Here is a 12,271-nt window from a genome sequence, read left to right as displayed (position 1 = left end):
ACGGTTCAAGGAAAGCCAGACTATGGTGTGTTACTTAGGTCTTTCTATCTCTGCAAGACAGTACCATCAACAATTTAGTCTTTCAAGATTACTTCGAAGGATTATTTTTATTTATAGGTTTTATATAGCACTTGCTGGACCAAAGGTAATAGGGCGCTTTACTTAAAAATAGGCTTTACAGTTCATTCAAGACCCTAGGTTCAAAAACATGTATAAATGGAGAAAAAGGGAATTGATTATGCAGTAAGGGTGGTTACAGTATGCGGACAATTAGAACAGCAAGAGTTGAAGGAGTAAATGACATAACGCAACTGAAAATATCATCCAGCCGGCTGTGGCAAAGGGTCTGGTCATAAGAAAGTGAGGTATTGGAACACAGTTCGATTAGAGTGTGTTAAAGCGTTAGTTGAGGAGAAGGAGTTTAGGTCCCTTTGAAGCAGAAGTAGGGATTGCATCGTAGATCTCTTGGAAGTGAGTTCCATATTCTGGGTGCATCTCCAGAGAGCGCGAATCTGGGTGGATTTCCTTTTCAGTTTGGGAGGTATGAGAAGTGAATAGGAGCTTCTCAGAGTTCTGGTTCTTCCTGCTTTCGTAAGTTTGTGTAGGTAGTTTGGGGGGGGGGGGGGGGAGTATGTGTGTGAAGAGCTAGGTTGGTGATGCCATCAGTCTTGTAAATACATCTTCCTTCGATGGGAAACCACTTGAATATCTTGAGTGCCGTTTTGATGTATTCAAACTGTTTAAACCCTGTTAAGAGCCGGACCGGCTTGTTGAGAACTGTTCTTAGTGGGGCGAGGTGAATTTTTGTAGTTCCTTATAAGGATGGCATTCCCATAGTCCAGTTTAAAGACGGCTAGATATTGTACTACTGTCGTAAGGTCCTCTGGGTGAATGAACGGTTTGATTTTTTTAGAGGGGTTTGTGTAAAGCGCTCATTTGGCTGAGTTTTTAATGTGATCCTTCATTGACATGTTTTTGTCCAAGGTGATGCCTAAGGACTTTACAGAATTGGAACAAAGTGAGATACATTTAGGGCATCCAGGTTCTTGAGCCATTCTTAGATTGGTAGAAGGTTATTTTTTTGGAGATAACAGTAGTGATTCAGTTTTGTTGTGGTTCAACATTAGGTGGTTTGAATTGAACCAAGTCTATATCTTGATTTAGTGTGGCGTTGAGATGTAGGATTTCACTGGGTGATTTGATTTTGTAGTAGAGTTGAGTGTCATCAGCGTATAGGTGATATTTGACCCCTGCTTGCTTCAGGACGATTGTAAGGGGTTCCATGAAGAGATTGAAAGGGTAAGGGGAGAGAATTGAGCCTTGGGAAACATCAGAAATAACTATTGTGAGTTTAGAGAGACCGATGTTGGTTTTAATTGATCTGAAAGAGACCATTAGTTATGGATTCCATACCTTAGAATTACCGCCAGGCTTGTTTCGTCAGCAGTACCCCGCACGTCGAAAGGTGGCGTCTGTCAGTTCCACGTTCTTCGTTGGTGTCTTGGCCGCCTGGATAACGTCACGGTAGCTACTTAGACGCCGCCCTCGTACGCTGATGTCCTTTATTTTATTTTTATTTTCCACGCCAGACTGCGCCTATCCGGAGAGAGTGGTACCTCCAGTCACTGTTTGACTGACTTTTTGCCAACTTTTGTCGGTAGTTTTTGAGTCTTCGACTTCTGGTGCATGTCAGGGATGCCCTGTTTCAAGGCTTGTGGTTCCTGCCGACGGTTGATGTCGGTGATGGATCTGCACCGCGTGTGCCTGTTCTGTCTGGAACCCTATACCACGACTCCAAGTCATGTTCCGACTGCTGGACCATGAACTCGAAGTCTTTATGGGAGCAGTCCCAAAAGCTTCTCAAGGGCCGGCAGTACGCTGCGCGCCGCTCGAGGTCCCGGTCGCGTGGGAAGTCTAGGTCCCGGTCGCGTGGGAAGTCTAGGTCCCGGTCGCGTGGGAAGTAGAGGTCCCGGTCGCAGAGCAACCACTAACACCAATCTTCCAATTCTTCGCACTCCTCCGGTAAGTCGAAGAAGCATTGTCGCTTTTCAACTTCTCCCCATCTGTCGGCTGGCGTGACGAGGGGTGGCGCCCCTCTCACGGCTCCACGTGCAGAGCTTAAAGGGTCAACTATGCGTTCCCCCCCACCCCCTGGGACCTGGAGCGACCCCTGCCCAGCTTCGTCAATTTTACAAAGCATGGCACGACCTCTTTGGGCAGCCTGACTCCACCTGCGCACCATCTGGCCCCGCGGACTCGGCTAGGGACCCTGGGCCTTCGATGCCAACGGCTCTGGCCTCGGCGCCGCAGGGTCCCCTTGGATCCAGGCTTGGATCCGGATCGGCGCTGGTCTAACTTGTTACACCTCGCACAGCGCCAATTCCACCGGCACCACGTCGGTAGCCTGCATCTGCTGTGTCCCCAGCCGACGTTGACCCCGACCTCCACGTCGAGGTAGACCGAGCCGGACTGGCACAGACTGCCTCCGGATCAAGCGCCGATGGTTACTTTTGTGCCCTTGTTCTACCCTGGCTCTTTGAGACCAGATTGGCCGCCAGAGGAGGGTGAGGAGGACTGGTAGAGGTCTGGAGACCCTTTAACTGATGAGTTAGGTTATTAGGTTATGAACCGGACTGGAGAGAGGAACTGGGGAAAGCCAGTAGTTTGGATACCTCACCAGACCTTGGCATGTGGTTTTCTCCTACCATTGCTACGGAGGAGGGAGCGACTTAGGCAGTGGTGTTGGGTAGGGCAGCCGAGGCTCTCAGCCTCATGCTACCTACAGTGGCAGTCAGGACTAACCTCCTGACAGAGGTGCTTCAACCGGCAGCGAGCTCTTAGGAGCCCCTGCTGCCGTAATTGAAGCCCCAACAGACATCCTTTTGGGCACCCGGTCCAGGCCCAACACAGGAGCTCCTGTGTATAGGATGATTGCCCGATGCCACCGCTTGGCCCAGACGACCCCACTTTCCTCTCCCAACACCCCACCCCTGAGAGCTTGGTGGTCCAAGCCTCCCCCTCCGCTGGATGCATTTCCTAACGCTCCACCTGATGGGGAATCCTAAAAGCTCGACCATCTTGGGAAGATGTTTTCTTCCTCCAACTTGGGACTGTGGTCGGTAAACGCCGCATGTCTGTTGGGCCGTTACAACCACTCAGTGCCCGGAGGAGGCCCGGTCCGTACTCTCTCGGGCAGTTGCCGAAGTGAGAGACGCAGCAAAGTTTACCATCCCCTGTGGGCTGGATACTGCGGCCCGTTGTCTTGTTATACATATTGGTTCGGAAGTCCAAGTGTGCTGTGCAGTATTGAGGTAGTACACAAGTCCTGAGATAGCCTTGATTAGTGCACGTTGTCTTGGGTTGAACCACAGCAGTTTTTCACAAGAGTCATATGGTAGAGCAGTGTTATACATATAGGTTCAGAGGTCCAAGTGTGCTGTGCAGTATTGAGGTAGTACTTGTGACCAGAGATAACCTTGATTAGTGCACTTTGACTTGAGATGAACCTTTAAGGGGAGGGGGAGGAACAGGAGGAGGTTAGAAAGCAGTGTTATACCTATAGGATAGGGAGGTCCAAGTGTGCTGTGCAGTATTGAGGTAGTACTTGTGACCAGAGATAACCTTGATTAGTGCACTTTGTCTTGGGATGAACCCTTAGGACGGGAGGAACAGGAGGTGGTCAGAGAGCCGGTAGGAGGTAGGACATTGTGATAGTGTCAGGGGGCAACGGCAAGTAGGGATTTGCGTTGAGGTGGCGGCTATCGCCTTGGGAGGGAGCGGTTGAGAAAAAGTACTTTTAGTTGTTTTTTGAATTTTGTGAAGGACGAGATAGTTCTGATATCTGCTGGGATTGAGTTCCAGATTTTGGGTGCGTTTCCGGCAAAGGATCGTGCAGTGGTTTTTTGTTTACATGTTTTCATTGGGATGATAAGTAGGGTATTTGAGCTCCTGAGGTTTCTAGTCTGACCTGCCCTCTTGAGTTTGGTGGCCAGGTAGTCTGGTTTTCCTGTATGTAGGGCTTTGTTCGTAAGGCAGGCAGTTGTGAACCTGGTCCGCAGTTCGACTATGAGCCGTTTTAGTTCTCGGAGTGCTGGTGAAATGTGATCGTATTTCTTAATTCCAGTGACCATGCTGGCCGCTGCGTTGAGTGTTTTGAGGGGAGCTAGGTGGGATTTTGTTGTACCAGTGAGGGTTGCATTCCCATAGTCCAGTCTGGATAGTACCAGTGATTGGGTGGCTTGTTTGAGATCTTTGGTGGGGATAAATTGTTTAATTTTGTTGAGTAGCTTCAGATTGAGGAAGGCACACTTGGTGGAGTTTTTGATGTATTTGGCCATGTTGAGTTTTGGGTCTAGGGTGATTCCTAGTGATTTTACGGAGTTTGCCAGAGTGAGATTCCCGTTGAGAGTATCCATCACTTTTAGCCATTCTGCAATTTGAGGGTTCTCTTCTTTGTTGGAGATGAGGAGGATCTCGGTTTTGTCTAGATTGAGTTTTAGGTGATTTAGAGACAGCCAATGTTGGATTTCTTTTAGAGTGTCATTTAGTCTGTGGATGTCATCTAAGGAGCAGGTTTCTATATAGATCTGGATGTCATCCGCAGTAAGGTGGAAAGGGATGTTGCCATTTTTAAGAATGGTGGTGAGGGGTTCCATGTATATTTTGAACAGTTGTGGTGAGAGCACTGAGCCTTGGGGGATGCCTCTGCTGACGGGGTGTAGGTCGGAGGTAAAGTTTTTGATTTTTATCCTTTGTGAGCGGCTGTGTAAGAAGGAGAACCTGCATAGGACCACCTCATCGGCACCAAACCTTTCTTGTAGAGCCTTGATAAGTAATTGGTGATCAACCGTGTCAAAGGCTGCCGATAGGTCAAGGACAATGAGTAGGCAGCATTGATCAGTATCAAAGGATTTGTGGATATTGTCTGTGATGTTGAGGACCGCGGTCTCGGTGCTATAGCCTTTTCTGAACCCCGATTGGTGGGGGTCCAGAAGCTTGATGTTGTCCATGTGCTGTGTCAGCTGCAAGAGGGCACATTTTTCGAGGATTATGGAAAGGAGGGGGAGATTGGAGACCGGTCTGAAGTCATTCAAGTCCTTTGAGTCAAGGCCTGGGTTTTCTTCTTCTTTTTTTTTAGTAGCGGTGTGACTTGTCCAACTTTGAGGCATTCAGGTATGATGCCGGTTTCCAGGGAGCGGTTTATGATTCTGCACCAGAAAGGGGCAATGGAGTTTCAGATTTTTGGTCAGTTGGGTGGGTATAGGGTCAAGGACGTGGGAGGCGGGTTTGGAGGTGGAAATCAGCTTGACGATCTCTGCTTCTGGGATTTGTCACTGGGGGCAAGCTTTTGGAGCCGGGTTTGGCTTTGATGTCTAGTGAGAGCTCAATCTTGGTGATTTTTTTTTCGAAGACAGCGAAGTTTTCATACAATTCTATAGAGGCCCGCATTGAGGATTGGAGGGGCTTGGAGGTTTGTTGCTTGATGATTTTAAACAGTTTGTTGGGCCTATTTTTTGCGTTGTCCAGGGCAGAGCAGAAAAAGGTGGATTTCTCGCTGCTGATGTATTTTTTGAACTTCCTTCGGGCTGCTGCTTTGTTCGAGTAGGCTTGCGGAGGTGTTGCTCCTCCATAGTCTTTCTGCAGCTCTAAGTTGTCTCCTTTCGTTATTAATGTCCGTCTTGAACCAGGATCTAGATGGGATGATCCTGTTTTTTTTTTTAGTTTCAGTGGGGATACTAGAATGGATGTCAAGGTTGTGTTGTAGTGGGCAGTGAGTTCAGTGGTGGATAATTGTCTGCGGAGGAGGTGAGGAAAAAGTTAACCCTTTCTTCAAGGTCAGTCATGTTGATCTGAGTGAGGTTTCTGGTCCATTTGGGAGGCTCTTGGGTGGGGGGTTGGAAAGTGATTGGTTGAGTTAGGTGGAAGAGTATTAAGTGGTGATCTGACCAATCCACGGGTAGGGTGTGGTTTATTGTGATTGCGTCGCATTTGGCGATAATGGCATCTAGGATTGCTCCTTTGTTGTGAGTTTCCCCTATGCAGTGTTGGGTAAGGTTGTTGTTGTGTAGCAGCTCGTTCAGGTTCTGGATTAGCAGGTTGTTTTCTTCATTTCATTTCAGTGTAGGTTGAGGTCGCCCAGAATTAAATTGTTTGCATCTCTGAGAGAGCAGTATGCAATTAGGTTAGACAGGTGTTCAGTGAATGTGGTGGTGTTGCCTGGGGGGTGGTAGATAAGGTGACAGATTAGTGTTTTGTTGTTTCTAGTGTTAATGTTGACGGTTAGGCATTCAAAGGTGTTGTAGTTAAAGGAGTCTGTTTCCATCACGGAAATAGTGTTTTTGTGGATGATTGCTATGCCTCATCCGCTTTGGTTTTTTCTATCTTTTTTGGTGATTGTAAAGCCTGGGGGACAAGAGAGTCCAGAAAAGATAGGGAGGAATCATTTAGCCAGGTTTCAGTGATGAATGCTATGTTTGTCGTGAGTGAGGATGGATTCCGCTAGCTCTGTGGCATGCTTGGTGGCTGAACTGCAGTTTATGAGCATGCAGTTGGTGGGGGGTCATCTCTGTTTTGGGTTTCTTTGCACTGGGGGCTGTGGGTATGATAGTCCGAGTTGCCTGGGGTCTGGGGGATTTCGGAAGGGCCTGATCTCTGCCTAGTCCAGTGATCACCTGGATTTTGGATTGGAGGGCGACAGTAATGGGGTTGTCGTACGAGGAGGCGAGGTCTGCTGCTTCACTCTGATATTGCATCTCTGGGTCATTTGGGTCTCTGTGTCTGCTTGGAGAGGGGGGTAGCGATCCATCTCTGGTGGGGGGCCTTTGAGGGTCTTTGTTGAGTATACGTGGGGAGGGCGGGGATACGCAGAGGTTTATGGAGCACGGCGGGGTTGATGAGGATTGCGCTAAAACCTTGGATTATAGTTGCTATCTGGGTTTCAAGCAGGGTGAGTCGCTGCTCAGTCTCTAAGTCGGTGTGGGTATTCTGGGCGACTGTTCGACCTGGGTGGGGGTTGAAGGAGAGTCTTACATTATTGGGGACTAGTCACTAGAATTTGCCAATGCTGGTTTGCGATCAATTGAAATAATCGGATTGCCTATACCTTGTAAATTCTATGTCTCTGGAATCCTTTGGTGGATGTTTTTGTTGTGGTTTCTAAAAATAGTCTCTTTTTATAAATTGGTGTCCGGTTTCTTTGATGTCTTTTTCAATGTTTCTGGTGCTGTTTGAATGCTTTACACTTGTACCTTTGTGTAAGTAAACGTAGTTCAATATAACCATAACGTGTACAAAAGCAGAACAGCGAGATTTAATATCAAAGACTTTGGTAAAATTCAAAGATTTACTAAAAACTAAGCTTAAAGTGTTGGATTAAAACCCCGCTCCACAGTTATCCTTCACAATGGATTAAATCCTGGTCCGGGATTAGAAATGCTGTGCACAATCCCATTCCCTGTTTGTTTCACTGCATCGAGCACACCTGGGCTGCAGGTCGGTCCAGATCGGAGGATAGAGTGGGTTATCAATTTATGAACTTTCTTTCGGCAGTTCGCACCTTCAGGAGCGGATAGAGCTCTGACCTAAGTTCATTGATGAGTGTGTAAAAACATAGTGAGGATGCTTCCTGGCGCGTGCATACTCCTTTTGTGGGAAAAATCAGCTTTAGCAGTAATCTTCATTGAGTGTGTAATTTGGGGCACCAGCATAGTTGGTGCAGCCATGCTTAGTGTCTTACTGCACAACTTGCAGTCCCCAGTTCCACCTAGGCCACCCCAAGCTGGGTTGAAGTGTCACTGGTAGCACTAGAACGCTCATAGATAGGGTCTCCTTGTGTGTCTTCGCATTTATGGCTTCCAGGAAGTATGGTTGCGGCTTCCCTTCCAGATAGGAGTTGTTCAAGTCTGAAAAGGAGCAGAGTTATCTAGTCACCTTAGATCTTGCTCGCTTGACGTTTCCCTCAGTTACCTGTTTATAATTGTTTTCCAGGCTGTGTATGCCTCAACCGTACAGCTGATTCCTCTATTTAGAGGGATGCAATAGTGCCCTTTAGCTTGGACCTTGAATATTTTGGTGTCTAGAAGATAAATTTCAGATGAGCCTTTAGTGGGTTTGTGATGGCGTTTGTTGTCCTGATGCAATATTTTACAGTCTACAGACTGAATCACATGGCCAAATTCCAGTCTTAGTCTTGACCAGCGAGCATAACTTGGCTGTTGAAATCTTTTCCTATAGGTGGTACATTGGATTTGCTCCAAGACAGAACCTAAGACTCTTGGATAAGCAAGTTGCCAATACCACAAGGCTGGGAGAAGAGTTGCATTCATAACCCTGAGTATGGGAGCGACAGACGAACTGCAGAGTATCTAATTAAGTTGGTTGATGGCGTGAATAATTGCTGCTCCTTTCTTTTTCAAGGACTTCACATGTGCCGTGGGTTTGGAATTTTCAGTAAACCAATCTCCCAGATAGTTCTATTTTCTGACTGCATGAACGGTCATGCTGCCCAGGTGCCAGGCTAGATGTTTTTTATTCTGGTGCCCTGCAAAGATGAGCACCTTTGTCTGTTTGCCAGGAGATGATAATTCGCTTTATAGATGTCCAGTGCGCTCAGCGCCCGTTGGTTACCTGTATCTGATAGACATCTAGCCGCAGATTCCTTACCTTTGAACTTACAGGCGTCTGGCCGGATCTGGAAGATTTTTACTTAGCAGTACCCCTGCACGCCTGTAGATGGCGTCGGTTGACTCCACGTGACATCGTCTGCGTCATTGTCGTGATGTCAGTTTCGTCAATATAACCGCCTCTCCGGCGCACTGACGTTAGTTCTTTTCTTTCCACGCCAGACAGCGACGATCCATTGAAGAGAGCTACCCCCTGCTATTTTATTGACGGACTTTTTTTCGACTATTTGTCAAATTCGTTGGTGTTGGGAGTCATGTCTAACAAGCAGACTTCGGCGTTCAAGCCGTGCGGCGTCTGTCATTGTGCCATGTCATTTCACGGACCCCCAATTAGTGTCTTTGTCCTGAAGTGTGACCACAACTCCCAATTCATGCTCAGACTACCAGGCCGTAACGCCAAATGCTTTGAGGGAGCGGTCCCTAAACCTTCTTGCGGCCCGGCATCCTGCACCACGGAGGTTGTCTCGTCGGTCTCTATCCCGGTCCAGGTCTCAGTCTAGATGAAGGTCTGAGCACCATTCATGAATCTAAGTCCTCTTCATCGAAGTCAGGTAAGAGGCACCACAATAAACACAAGACAAAGTGTGCTTCGAATTTGCTCCACCCATCTCGCGATGCGGCGGAGAAACCTGTGTTCGAGGCCCCGCTCTGCGGAGCGGGTGCCTGGGTCGGCTCCGTGTTAACCTTTTCCGGGGCCGGGAGTGACCCCCGCCTATCTGAAAGAGTTTTATGATGCCATGTGTGCCATATTTGGGCGTACTGAGCCTTCAGGCGCACCTCCGGGCCTGCAGGCTCTGAAGAAAGAGGGTACCCCGTGGTTCCCATGCCTGCAGACCTGGCGCCAAGGCCTCCTATTGGACCCGTTCCTGGGTTCAGACCGACACCGGTCACACCTCTTCAGCAACCCTCCCCAGCGTCACATCTGGTGCCGAGGTCCTCTGCGTCGCAGGCGCGCACCGGCAGCGCCTCCTTGAGCCTCATTCCCAATGATACAGAGTCAGTCAGATGTCGTACGGCTCCATGCCGTTCACCCTGCCCTATTGTGAAGGGTTAGGCATGGAAGAAGAGGATTGGGAGGTTGAGCAAGATATCTTAGAAATCCTGCACCAACTGGATGTGGACTGGTACGAGGAACTGGGTGATGCCAGTGATTTGGACACCTCCCCAGACTGGCATGCTTTCCCCTCCTACCCTGGCTACGGAGGAGGAAGCATCTTTTGCCATGGTGGTGCGTAGGGCTGCAGAGGTCCTTGACTTGCAGCTTCCTACAGTGGCGGTCAAGACTAACGTCTTTACTGAGGTCCTGCAGCCTGGGGTCTCGAGCTCAAAACCTCTACTGCCTTTCAACAAGGCCTTAAAAGACATCCTCTGGGTACCTGGTCCAAGCCCAGCACAGGTGTCTTTGTGACCACTACCCACCCCATCCCCCGAAGCTTGAAGGTTCCAGGCTTCCACTTCTCGTGGTTCGTTCCCTTCCGCACCCCCAGACAGGGAATCCGAGACTGGAGAACTTCAGAAAGAATTTTTGGCATTGCGGTCGGTGAACACCACATACCTTTTGGGCCGTTACTCCCATTCCATAATGGATACGGTTGCGCAGGTGCTGCCCTGAGTCTCGGAGGAGAACTGGGCTGTAATCTCCCAAGCTATCTCAGACTGGAGCGATGCAGAGAAGTTTGCCATCAGATGTGGCTTGGAGGCGACTGACTTGCTAGGCAGGGTGATTTCCATGACGGTGGTCGTTTGTCTCCAAACCTGGTTGAGAATGTCTGGTCTCTGCAACGCTTCTGTTCGCGAGTGGCGCTCAGGCCTCCTATACGCCTTTCCGCACATGCCACTCCTGCCTAGAATGCTCAAGAAGATCAGTAGCGGCCAGTCACAAGTTAATCTCGTGGGTCCGGACTGGGCACGGAGACTTTGGTATCCCAAGCTTCTAGACATGAGTATCGATCCTCCGGTCAGGCTGCCCCTTTGGGAGATTCTTCTGTCGCAGCAGAAGGTCATGGTTCTCCACCCGAACCTGTCCACTTTATGCCTCCTTGTGTGGAGATGGAGCAGCGACAGTTGACAGCTTTCGACTTTCCTACTAAAGTCTGTGAGGTTATCTTGGTAGCTAGGCGTCTCTCCACAAAATCGGTATACACCTGCTGATGGAACGCACGTTGTAAATATTTTACAGACCGGTCTATTGATCCCTTATCTGCTCCTTTATCTGAAGTCCTTCTATTTCTACTCTTTGGCCCAGCAGGGCTCTACTCTGGGCACATTGAAGGGCTATCTTTTGGCCCTTTCCTCTTTCCTCTGGCTACCTGATCAGCCTCCTCTCTTCAAATCTCTTCTGGTGCAGATATTCTTGACGGGGTTAACCGATTTTGTTTCCTCCTTCGCCTTTATTTATGCCACAGTGAGACCTTAATTCGGTTCTCATCTTTCTGATGTGTGCACCGTTTGAGCCACTGCATTACTGCCTTCTGTGGTTGCTCACCATCAAGACAGCTTTTTTGGTGGCAATAAACTCTGCCAGGAGAGTAAGTGAACTGCAGGCACTATCTTCACAGCGTCCTTACCTGACTGTCTTCCCGAACAAAAGTGGTACTCAAGACAAGGGCATCTTTTCTGCCGAAGGTGGTAAAACCCATCCACCTACAGAGCCACGCTTAAATCAGGACCCAAGTACCTCTCCGCACGGTTCTCCCCCTACATCACAACCAGGACTCTCTGGTTCTCCTCAGCCAACCTCCTGAAACCACCCATTTTCAGATGTATAACAAAAGGAGGAAAAACCGTGGCCGCTCTGGGGACCAAAACCTGGAACGCACTACCAACTAATCTGAGATTTCTAAATACAGAAACTCAATTCAGGAAGGCCTTGAAGACATGGATATATGGCACCCCAGATGCATTTTGGCTTGCACTCATTTAGCACTGCTAGGGCCCCCTCTCACCTCCAACCAGCACCAGGATACTCCTTACGGAGTGACAGTCAGCGCTTTACACATAACAATTTACATTACATTACATCTGGGACAGTCTGTTACCCTGCCCACCTTCTATGCACCCCCGCATCCTTCCAAGGAAGAGGAGCGACTCCATTGTCTGGACCCAAAAAGAGCGTTGGCGTTCTACCTCGATCGCACCAGAGTTCCGGGTGGATCACCAATTCTTTATAGGATATGTGGGTGCATAGAAGGGCTGTGCTGTCCATAAGAGGACTATATCCCGATGGTTTATCCTCTGTATAAAAACTGTTACGCCTTAGCAAAGAGCCTCCTGAAGGCTTAGGGCCCTTTCCACCAGGGCAAAAGCGGCCACCACGGCTCTTCAGCGTGGGGTTCCCGTTTCCGATATCTGCCAAGCTGCCACGTGGGCAAATCTGAACACGTTTGCCAGGCGCTACTGCCTGGATTTCCAGGTTCGCAGAGGAGGCCTGTTCGGTCGCTCTGTTTTGCAGGATTTTCTGGTTTAAGCCGTTCCACAGTTTCTCCGGGAATGGTGTTGCTTGGGTATGTGTTCAGAGGTAAGGAATCTGTGGCTAGATGTCTCCATCACATATCAGAGGCTCACTTGGCCCTTCTCCACCAGGAAGTTAC

At 48.9% G+C, this 12,271-nt stretch overlaps 1 protein-coding gene across 1 annotated transcript in view; it reads left to right on the top strand.

Annotated features, from left to right (window-relative positions):
- The window catches only part of ZFC3H1 (zinc finger C3H1-type containing), an 844,920-nt gene that overhangs the window by 811,151 nt on the left and 21,498 nt on the right, over nucleotides 1-12,271 (top strand). The gene's annotated exons all lie outside the window — the stretch shown is intronic.

Source organism: Triturus cristatus, chromosome 4_1, assembly GCF_964204655.1.
Source record: "Triturus cristatus chromosome 4_1, aTriCri1.1, whole genome shotgun sequence".
NCBI classification, from domain to species: Eukaryota; Metazoa; Chordata; class Amphibia; order Caudata; family Salamandridae; genus Triturus; species Triturus cristatus.
The sequence above is the reverse complement of the archived record's forward strand: the minus strand, read 5'-3'. Positions and strand labels throughout refer to the sequence as shown.